Source organism: Enhydra lutris, unplaced genomic scaffold, assembly GCF_002288905.1.
Source record: "Enhydra lutris kenyoni isolate GAN:26980312 unplaced genomic scaffold, ASM228890v2 scaffoldscaffold69, whole genome shotgun sequence".
In the NCBI taxonomy this organism is placed as follows: Eukaryota; Metazoa; Chordata; class Mammalia; order Carnivora; family Mustelidae; genus Enhydra; species Enhydra lutris.
The window spans coordinates 8,712,444-8,723,494 of record NW_019154153.1 but is presented as its reverse complement, the minus strand read 5'-3'; the positions used below and the strand labels follow the sequence as shown (position 1 = coordinate 8,723,494).

The 11,051-nt window shown below is 44.9% G+C and overlaps 1 pseudogene; it reads right to left on the bottom strand.

Annotated features, from left to right (window-relative positions):
* Positions 1-4,827: 4,827 nt before the first annotated feature.
* Positions 4,828-6,638, bottom strand: LOC111159707 (annotated as a pseudogene).
* Between the last annotated feature and the right edge of the window lie 4,413 nt (positions 6,639-11,051).

Below are 11,051 nucleotides of genomic sequence, written 5' to 3'. Positions count from 1 at the left end.
GTTATTGTCATTTTCTATTGACCCTAAGGATAGAGCATGATCTCCAGGCCAGCAAAACATAACATCATTGGGACTAGAAGCCAAAATTTCCCTAGTGGATCACTAGACATAATAGTATGGATACACTCCTATTTCTACACCTTGGATTCCTGGACTTGTAAATTCTGGCTATGGGAAGACAATGCCAGGGATTGGATGATGACTTAGAGCACACACAGCCTACTAGAGGACACTGCCCCAGACTGGAAAGGTATCGCTACCTAGCTGAGCACAGCAACTGAGTCTTCCGAAGTCTGTTCCTTCATTTTATCAACCCAACTACTTTTTTTTTTCCTAAGATTTTATTTATTTATTTGAGAGAGAGAGAGCAAGTGGGAGAACACAAGTAGGAGGAACAGCAGAGGAAGAGGGAGAAGCAGGCTCCTTGACTTGGGGCTTGATCCCAGGACTCCAGGATCATGACCTGAGCTGAAGACAGATGCTTAATCAACTGAGCTACCCAGGTGCCCCAACCCAGCTACTTTGGAATGAAGGGAAATACCGTGAGACCAGTGAATTCCCCAAGCTTGAGCTCAGTGCAGCACTCCCTTTGCAATGGCTGTGAGCTCCTCCATTTGAAGCAATTCTGTGTGGATAATGCGCTCTGTAGGTCCACAGATGGTAGTTTTGGCAGAAGCACTGCCTTCAGGAAAGGCAAATTCATGTACACACAGTACGTGTTGATTTCAATAAGAACAAAGTCGTCTTATCTTCCCAAGATGGAAGTGATCCAATGTAATCCACCCGTCACTAGGTAGATGGCTGAGGACCCACCCTGGGGAATGGTGCCATGTTGGGGATACAGCCTTGGTCTTCACTGCTGGCAGATGGGGCACTCAGCGGCGGCTATAGCCAGGTGAATCTCAGTGAGTGAAAGTCCCTGTTGCTGAGTCTATACATAACCTCCATTCCTGTCATCACTTTAGTCCCCACCATGCCCCGTTGTCTCCAAGACTCCCTGCCTGACCCTAACCTGAGACCTGCCAGATATCTTTCCTAATGAAATGTTTACCCCACCCTTATATAAAAATTAAGGGGAAAGTGAGGGGCACCTGGGTGGCTCAGTGGGTTGGGCCTCTGCCTTTGGCTCGGGTCACGGTCTCAAGGTCCTAGAATCAGCCCCCCATCAGGCTCTCTGCTCAGCAGGGAGCCTGCTTCCTCCTCTCTCTCTGCCTGCCTCTCTGCCTACTTGTGATCGCTGTCAAATAAATAAATAAAGTCTTTAAAAAAAAAATTAAGGGGAAAGTGAGTCACTTTTCACAACCATGTCTATCCATTTTTTTCTTACACTCTGTCTACCTGGTCCCTAAAATGTTTAAGTTTGCAGCCTTGCTCTGCCTGTCCACTCTGGTTTCCCTTACAGCTTCCATTACCAGCTATAGACCATGAATGCACAAATCTGTGTAAGACGAGATTTCTCTCAAGAGATCTTATTCCAGCAATATCTGGATGTATCTCAGATACATCAGTCTAAAAACACATGAACTCTAATTAATTCTATTTCTCCACTTATAATTAAAAATTGAGTTATTGATGGGGTGCCTGGGTGGCTCAGTGGGTTAAAGCCTCTGCCTTCGGCTCAGGTCATGATCCCAGGGTCCTGGGATCGAGCCCCACATCGGGCTCTCTGCTCATCGGGGAGCCTGCTTCCTCCTCTCTCTCTCTGCCTGCTTCTCTGCCTACTTGTGATCTCTGTCTGTCAAATAAATAAATAAAATCTTTAAAAAAAAAAAACCTTTTTAAAAAATTGAGTGATTGAAAAAGTAAGATGAAATAAAATCGAGTGACTGGCAACTATGTCTACTAAGACACTCGAGCCAGAAAAAGTGTCCTGGAGATCCCCATTCATCTTGCCACTTACATCAAATCAGTGGCCAAACCTGATCCAGTTCTACCTATTTTTCTTTTAAGATTTTATTTATTTATTTGACAGAGAGAGAGCACAAGCAGAGGGAGTAGAAGATAAAGGGAGAAGGAGAAGCAGGCTCCTGGCTGAGCAGGAAGCCCCACATGGGGCTCGATCCCAGGACCCTGGGATCATGACCCGAGCCAAAGGCAGATGCTTAACTGACTGAGCCTCCCAGGCGCCCCTCAGTTCTACCTATTAATGTAATTTGTATAAATGTAGTTCAAACACATTCACTCCCACTTCTCTCTGCATGGCTCCCACTTTCCCAGAGACTCTGATCACTTTTGCCCACATCCAGAGTCGGCAAACTTTGTCTGCAGAGGGTCAAGTAGTACATATTTTAGGATTTGCAAACTGTATGGTCTCTGTTACAGCTACTCAGTTATGCTGTTGTAGCAAGAAAGCAGCCATGAACAGTATGCAAATGAGCGTGGCTGTGTTCCAATACAATTTTATTTAAGGACACTGAAATTTGAATTTCAGACACTATTCACAAGTCACAAAATATTAATCATTTGACTTTATCCCCCAACCATTTAAAAATGTAGAAAATGGGGTACCTGGGGACACGTGGGTGCCTCAGTTGGTTAAACGTCTGCCTTCAGCTCAGGTCATGATCTCAGGATGCTGAGATCTGAGTCCCCTATCAGGCTCCTTGCTCAGCAGGGAGCCTGCTTCTCCACCCACCCCACCCCCACTCTCTCTCTGCCTGCTTCTCTGCCTACTTATGATCTCTGTCTGTCAAATAAATTAATAATTTTTTAAAAGATTTTATTTATTTATTTGACAGACAGAGATCACAAGTAGGCAGAGAGGCAGGCAGAGGGAGAGGGGGAAGCAGGCTCCCTGCTGAGCAGAGAGCCCGATGCAAGGTTCGATCCCAGGACCCTGAGATCATGACCTGAGCCAAAGTCAGAGGCTTTAACCCACTGAGCCACCCAGGTGCCCCAATAAATAAAATCTTTTTTAAAAAAATTTTTTAAAAGACTGATTATATCATTCCACTTTTTAAATTTAAATTCAATTAATTAAAATGTACTGTATTATTGGTTTCAGAGGTACAGACCTGTGATTCATCAGCCTTATATAACACCCAGTGCTCATTCCATCTCATGGTGCCCTCCTTAATGTCCATCACCCAGTTACCCCATCCCTCCACCCTCCTCCACTCGAGCAACCCTCAGTTTGCCTCCTATAATTAGGAGTCTCTTATGGGTTGTCTGCCTCTCTGGTTTCCTCCTGTTTTGTTTTTTTCCTCTCTTCCCCTCTGATCCTGTCTTGTTTCTTAACTTCTGCATACCAGTGAGATCATATAATACTTATCTTTCTCTGATTGAATTATTTCACTTAGTATAATACCCTCTAGTTCCATCCACATTGTTGCAAATGGCAAGATTTCTTTTTTTTTTTTTTTTGATGGTTAAGTAATATCCCGTTGTGTGTATATATATACCACATCTTCTTTATCCACTCATCTGTCAATGGACATCGGGACTCTCTCCATAGATTGGTTATTGTGGACACTGCTACTGTAACCATTGGGGTGCAGGTCCTCCTTTGGATCATAATATTTGTATCATTGGAGTAAATACCCAGTAGCGTGATTGTCGGGTTGTAGGGTTTCAACTTTTGAGGAATCTCCATACTGTTTTCCAGAGTGGCCACACCAGCTTGCATTCCCACCAACAGTGTAGGAGGGTTCCCCTTTCTCCACATCCTCGCCAACACCTGTCGTTTCCTGACTGGTTAATTTTAGCCATTCTGACTGGTGTGAGGTAGTATTTCATTGTGGTTTTGATTTGTATTTCCCTGATGCTGAGGGATTTTGAGCACTTTTTCATGTATCTGTTGGCCATTTGGATGTCTTCTTTGCAGAAATGTCTGTTCATGTCTTCTGCCTGTTTCTTCTTTTTTTTTCCAAAGATTTTATTTGTTTATTTATTTGTCAGAGAGAGAGAGAGAGAATGCGAGTGCACAAGCAGGCAGAGCAGCAGGCAGAGGCAGAGAGAGAAGCAGGCTCCCTACCAAGCAAGGAGCCCAATGTGGGACTCGATCCCAGGACCCTGGGATCATGGCCTGAGCTAAAGGCAGAGGCTTAACCCACTGAGCCACCCAAGCACCCCTCTTACCTTTTTATAGAAAATGGCCAGTCACGTGATAAAGACTAAACCACTTTTAGGAATTTTTATGAGTTTGTTTACCAAACACATTTAATAAGAACTCACTACATAAAAAGTTCCTTTGGAATTTGGTCCACAAATTCACTTAACAGGACGGAAATTTAAAACCTTTAAGTAAACGAGAAAGTGGAAAATCCCTAATCCTATCACATGTAATTACTAAAGGGATATACACACATATCAAAAAGTTTAGCTGGGGAGTCTGGGTGGCTCAGGGGGTTAAGCCTCTGCCTTCAGCTCAGGTCCTGATCTCAGGGTCCTGGGATTGAGCCCTGCATCGGGGCTCTCTGCTCAGCAGGGAGCCTGCTTCCCCCTCTCTCTCTGCCTGCCTCTCTGCCTACTTGAGATCTCTCTGTCAAATAAATAAATAAAATCTTAAAAAAAAAAAAAGTTTTGCTTACACAAGGTAAACTATAAGTGGGGGGTGCTTTTTGAGTAAAAACAAAGAACTAGCTGATATCCTTGGTTTTGTCACCATAGCTCAGATGAAGAGACCCGAATTTGCTGTCAACTCCCGTGACCGAAAAAATTGAAGATAAAAAGCTTAATTAGTTTTATTACATATTTTTCCAGCCATTAATGGAGATGTAACTATGAAAGATTAAAATTGCCTTAAAAGGGGGTTGAAATAGCAGCTATGAAGGCAAAATTCAAGCATGATTCCAAGGATGCTTTCAGCTTTAGAGTTAGCTTCCTTTGTCAAACAAAAATCTTCACAACTTCATCAAAAACTTCATCAACAGGACTGCCTAGCCAGCTCATAGGTGGAGCAGGCAACTTTTTTTTTTTTTTTTTTTTTTAAGATTTATTTGTCAGAGAGAGAGAGAGTCAAGCAGAGGGAGAAGCAGGCTCCCTGCTGAGCAAGGAACCAAATGCAGAGCTCTGATCCTGGGAACCCTGGGATCCTGATCTGAACCAAATCAGATGCTTAACCAACTGAGCCAGCCAGGTGTCCCAGAGCCCGAAATTCTTGATCTCTGGGCTGTAAATCCGAGTCCCACCTTGGTTGCAGAGATTACTTAAAAATAAAATCTTAAAAAAAAAATAGGGGCACCTGGGTGGCTCAGTGGGTTAAGCCTCTGCCTTTGGTTCTGGTCATGATCTCAGGGTCCTGGGATCAAGCCCTGCATCGGCCTCTCTGCTCAGCGGGGAGCCTGCTTCCCCCTCTCTCTCTGCCTGCCTCTCTGCCTACTTGTGATCTCTCTAGCTGTCAAATAAATAAAATCTTAAAAAAAAAAAAAAAAAAAAAGGCAGGGGGCGCCTGGGTGGCTCAATCACTTCGGCTCAGGCCATGACCCCAGAGTCCTGGGATCGAGTCTCACATCACCTCCCTGCTCATCAGAAAGTCCGCTTCTCCCTCTGCTGGCTGCTCCCCCTGCCTGTGCTCTGCCTCTCTCTTAAATAAATACATACAAATCTTAAAAAACAAAACAAACAAACAAAAAAACACAGAAAAAAGACACTCTTATGAGGCACCTGGCTGGCTCCGTGGGAAGATCATGGGACTCTTGATCCAGAGCTCAAGCCCCATGCTGGGTGTAGAGATTACCTAAATAAATAAATATTAAAACAACACCACCAGCAACTTCATCAACAGACTTAGAGGCATCTATTTGCTTGACTTTCCCCATTCCTTCACATGTCAGTAATTGGCTTGGTCAGCTAACTATAGGTCTGAATTCTCCTTTCCAAGCTCCCTTCTACCACTTCTCTTTCTCTTTCCAAGACATCAGTCCATACAGATCTCCTTATGACAGTCAAAACACAGACAGAAAGCTATAGCCTGCCTTCCCACCCCTGGTCTTGTCCCAACCTTGAAGGTTGTCTTTGATTTCTTAGAACCCCCCCAATCACGAATCTATTCTGACCAAGGGCAGCCAGCATCGGATCCCTTTCCCTCTTGAACAGACCGATGGTTATTTCAACTGGCACAATCTTTCCATCTTTAATGGGCTTTCCCATGAGCTCAGAGTCCTGTGAATCTGGGTTCTTCCTTTTCATCCTGAAGTTCTTCCGCAGAAGGCTGTGTGTAGCCCTATTTCTCGCGGACACGGGCGCAATGGGTCCCCGGGCCGGAGCCGGGACTGCGGAGGACAAACACCAAGGTCGGCAGAGCGAGGTTCCAGCACATGACGTGCAGCGGCCCTCTGCCATAGCGGTTCAGCTTCAGCGTACACCGCTTTTCCGCCAGACCCTGAGGGAGCCGACAGCCGCAGGGTGTGGTGATACTCCGCTCTCTTAAGTGATTTCCCTCCGAGACAGAAGATCCTCCTGCGTACTCTTGCTGTGTTGTGCACACACACCACAGTTCCGTCACACCTTAAGGCACTGCTCTGTCCGCGTGGCTTCTCTTCTCTACCACACTATAAATGGCTTTGGTGCAGCAAGTATGCATAATCCGTTTCCTTTTCCTAGCACTTGACATCTGAGACATGGTTAAAACATACGTGTTGAGCATAGCTTGCATAGAGAAAATACAGCGGCAAACATGGACGGAGCATTTCCAGCATGCCATGCCCACATCTGATCAGTGTGTATGTATGTATCCTCACTTGTTACTAACATGAAGGAAACAGGCATAGATATGGGAAACTACTTGGGGGATGGCTGGCTGGCTCAGTCCCTACAGCCTGCAACTCTTGATGTGAGGGTCGTGAGTTCAAGCCCCATGTTGGGCATGGAGCCTACTTAAAAAAAAAAATTTCATGTTGTCTTACCTCATGTTGGAAACACTTTTGTGTTTTCTTTTGAAACTGACAAAGGTCTAAGGGACATTGGATTTTGGGATTCTGAGCATTTAACAAAACTGCAAAGTAGCCTACTTAGGTGCTGGAACTGGCTTGTCTCTTCAATGGCTTTGTATACATAAGTAAAAAATTCATCAAGCTGTACAACTTGAGATTTGCTCCTTATATGCAAGTTATTTCTCAATTTTAATTTAAAAAAGAAAAAAAAGCTTCGGGGCAACTGGGTGGCTCAGTGGGTTAAAGCCTCTGCCTTCGGCTCAGGTCATGATCCCAGGGTCCTGGGATTGAGTCCCGCATCGGGCTCTCTGCTCAGCGGGGAGCCTGCTTTCCCCTCTCTCTCTGCTGACTCTCTGCCTACTTGTGATCTCTCTCTGTGTCAAATAAGTAAATAAAATCTTAAAAAAAAAAAAAAGCTTTGCCTCATTTTCTCACCCTCACCCTTAATAGTACATTCAACGAACACTTCCTTAAATTTGAATTCCTAGGGTGCCTGGCTGGCTCAGTCAGAAGGGCATGTGACTCTGGGGGTTGTGGGTGTAGACATTAATTTTTTTTTAATTTTATTTATTTATTTATTTAAGATTTTACTTATTTATTTGACAGAGAGACCAGAAGTAGGCAGAGAGGCAGGCAGAGGGGGGTGGGGGGCCGGAAGCAGGCTCCCCGCTGAGCAGAGAGCCTAATGTCGGGCTCCATTCCAGGACCCTGAGACCATGACCTGACCTGAAGGCACAGGCTAAACCCACTGAGCCACCCAGGCGCCCTAGACATTACTTAAAAAAAAATAAAATCTTAAAAAAAATTTCCTTTTTCAACATCACACTATTTGCCTTAGCTTTGAACTCTTTTATACGATTAAACTTATTTACTCTTGGAAGGCAGGACACTCTTGTTCCCTCTTCCTCTATTCCTTTTACAATATTAGAATACTCAGATGTCCTGAGGCATTATAATATTTAGGTGTGATATTTTGAGGGTTAACAGCTTTATTTTATCCCACTACCAGCCAATTAGAGCAACAACTAAGGTGCTAGATTTTTCCCTTATTCTCCCCCCATCCCCCACCAGCTACCACCAAACCCCACATTCTCTCAGCCTTTCCCACCGCCTACTTTTTCCAAGTTCTTTATCCTGCTCTCTCACCTACTGAGAAGCCATGGAGCCTGTTCTCTTTGGGGCCACTTACATCACATTGTTCCAGGGCAGTTTTATACTTTGTTAAATTTTGGTAGACATTCCTAGGTGTTCCTCCCCTCCCTGAGAGTTTACCAAAATAGGGGGCAAAATAGGAATCCCTTTTTACATGGGGTCAAAGATCCCCTGAGGGTAGGGTGGGAAAGAGGGAGTACCGCATTGCTATCAACAGTGTTGCTCAGGGTCAGGGTCTTTGACAATTCAGTTTACCCTTTGAACTCTCGGCAGGGAGACCTTAGAATTTGCTACACATAATAATTTAGTTCTTAAATATTAAAAGTCTTTAGTTAAACTTTGACAAATACAAAACAAAATCACTGGGAAGTTGTTCTTTGGGGATTTTTTTTCTTTTTGAGAATTCTTGTAATTCCCCATTTATCTGAATATCAGTGTTTTATTTTTATTTATTTATTTTTTTAAAAGATTTTATTTATTTATTTGACAGACAGAGATCACTAGCAGGCAGAGAGTCAGGCAGAGAGAGAGGAGGAAGCAGGCTCCTTGCTGAGCAGAGAGCCTGATGCAGGGATAGATCCCAGGACCCTGAGATCATGACCTAAGCCGAAGGCAGTGGCTTAACCCACTGAGCCACCCAGGCGCCCCATGAATATCAGTGTTTTAAACACAAGAGCTGTTTCATTAATTCAAAAAATACGTTTTGAGGGATTTTTTTGTTTGTTTTTTAAAGATTTTATTTATGTATTTGACAGAGATCACAAGTAGGCAGAGAGGCAGGCAGGGTGGGGGGAAAGGAAAGCGGGCTGCCTGCTGAGCAGAGAGCCCGATGCTGGGCGATGGGGGGCTGGATCCCAGGACCCTGAGATCATGACCCCAGCCGAAGGCAGAGGCTCAACCCACTGAGCTTCCCAGGCACCCCTGGTTGGTTGGTTTGTTTGTTTGGTTGCTTGGTTGTTTTTTTTGCTACGGCTAAGCACTGTATTCTCTCTAGAGCAGTAGTTCTCAAACTTCGTAACATACAAGAATTATAGATTCCTAAAAGGCGGATACTTGAGTCCCACTCCCAAAGACTGTGATTCACTAGGTCTGGGCTTAACACGGAGCCCACGATTTCAATTTCTAACAAGTTCTCATGTGATGTTGATATTGCCAGAAAGGACTACACTTTGAATAACATGGCACTGGGTCATAGTAACAAACCAGGCCCTTAAGGAGTTATTATTCCAGCCAGCTACTATTCTAAACACAAAAACGTAACTAAAAATACACAGTGACCACTGCCATAGGAAGATTTAGGCACAGAAGAGAGACACTTAATTCACTGGGAGAAGGGCACTGTGGAAGGTGACGTCTGACCCGAATCTTAAAAGATAACTAAGAGGGGGAAATACTTAAAAAAAAAAAAAAAAAAAAAGATAGCTGAAAATGAACCAAACAAAGGGGGCAGGGAAGCATTCAGGAAAAAGGGGATTGCTTGGGTACAGCAGTTTACCAAAGCTCAGAACAGACTTGAGAAGCGGGCAGAGTGACAGTGAGCTTCATTAGACAACACTTAAGCAGAGGGATGGTGGGGCATCACTCCAGGGGCGCCTGCGTGGCGCAGTGGGTTATCTGTCTGCCTCCGTTCAGGTCCTGATCCTGGAGCCTGGAGTCAGGCTCACATCAGGCTTGCATCAGGCTCCCGCAGGCTCCCTGATCAGCGGGGAGTCTGCGTCTGCGTCTCCCTCCGCCCCTCCCCCAACTTGTGCACTCTCTCTAATAAATAAAATCTTTTTTTTTCTTTCTTTTTCTTCTTTTTTTAAGATTCTATATTTTTGACAGAGAGGGAGCACAAGCAGGGGGAGCAAGAGGCAGAGAGAGAGGGAGAAGCAGGCTCTCTGCTAAGCAGGGAGCAGGATGTGGGGCTTGATCCCAGGAGTGTAAGACATGACCTGAGCCAAAGGCGGATGCTTAATGACTGAGCCACCCAGGTACCCCATCTAATAAATAAAATCTTAAAAAAGAAAGAGAGAAAGAAAGAAAGAAAGAAAGATCACTCTGGTACACAGTTGGCTCCATCTATGGAAGGGTTACTAGAAGTGTGCAGAGGTCTAAGAGATGGTGCCCGGAACCAGGATCAGGGGAGTGGTGTTGAACGTTTAGATGGCAGCCTGGAGAAGTGCTGGGAAGTAAGATTATGGTGACATAGCTGTTGATCGCGTGACCAGAAGTGTGGGTAGTGGAAAAGGGGGTCAGTGATGTCTCACATATTTTGTTGGGTGAATTTTTTACTGAACTTCAAACCTTGTGCTCATGGTAAAGTCATTGATAAAACAAGAGTGGTCCTGAATAAATTATTTGAACTGGATGACAGGTACATTCAGAGGGTTTAAAGTATTGACCATTACATAAGTTTTTATTTATTTATTTATTTATTTATTTATTTTTAAAAGATTTTATTTATTTATTTGACAGAGAGAGAGATTGAGATCACAAGCAGGCAGAGGGGTGGGGCGGGGAGGGGGACGCAGGCTCCCCGCTGAGCAGAGAGCCCGATGCGGGGCTCCATCCCATGACCCTGAGATCATGACCCGAGCCAAAGGCAGAGGCTTAACCCACTGAGCCACCCAGGCGCCCCAGTTTTGTTTGTTTTTAAAGATTTTATTTATTTATTTGACACAGAGAGAGAGAGATCACAAGCAGGCAGAGAGGCAGACAGAAGGAGAGGGGGAAGCAGGCTCCCTACTGAGCTGGGAGCTTGATGCGGGGCTCAATCCTAGGACCCTGAGACCATGACCTGAGCCCAAGGCAGAGGCTTAACCCACTGAGACACCCAGGCGCCCCAAGTGTTAAGGTGTTTTGGTTTTTTTTTTAAGATTTTTATTGGGGCGCCTGGGTGGCTCAGTGGGTTAAAGTCTCTGCCTTCGGCTCAGGTCTTGATATCAGGGTCCTGGGATCGAGCCCCGCATCGGGCTCTCTGCTCCACGGGGAGCCTGCTTCCTCCTCTCTCTCTGCCTGCCTCTCTGACTACTTGTGATCTCTGTC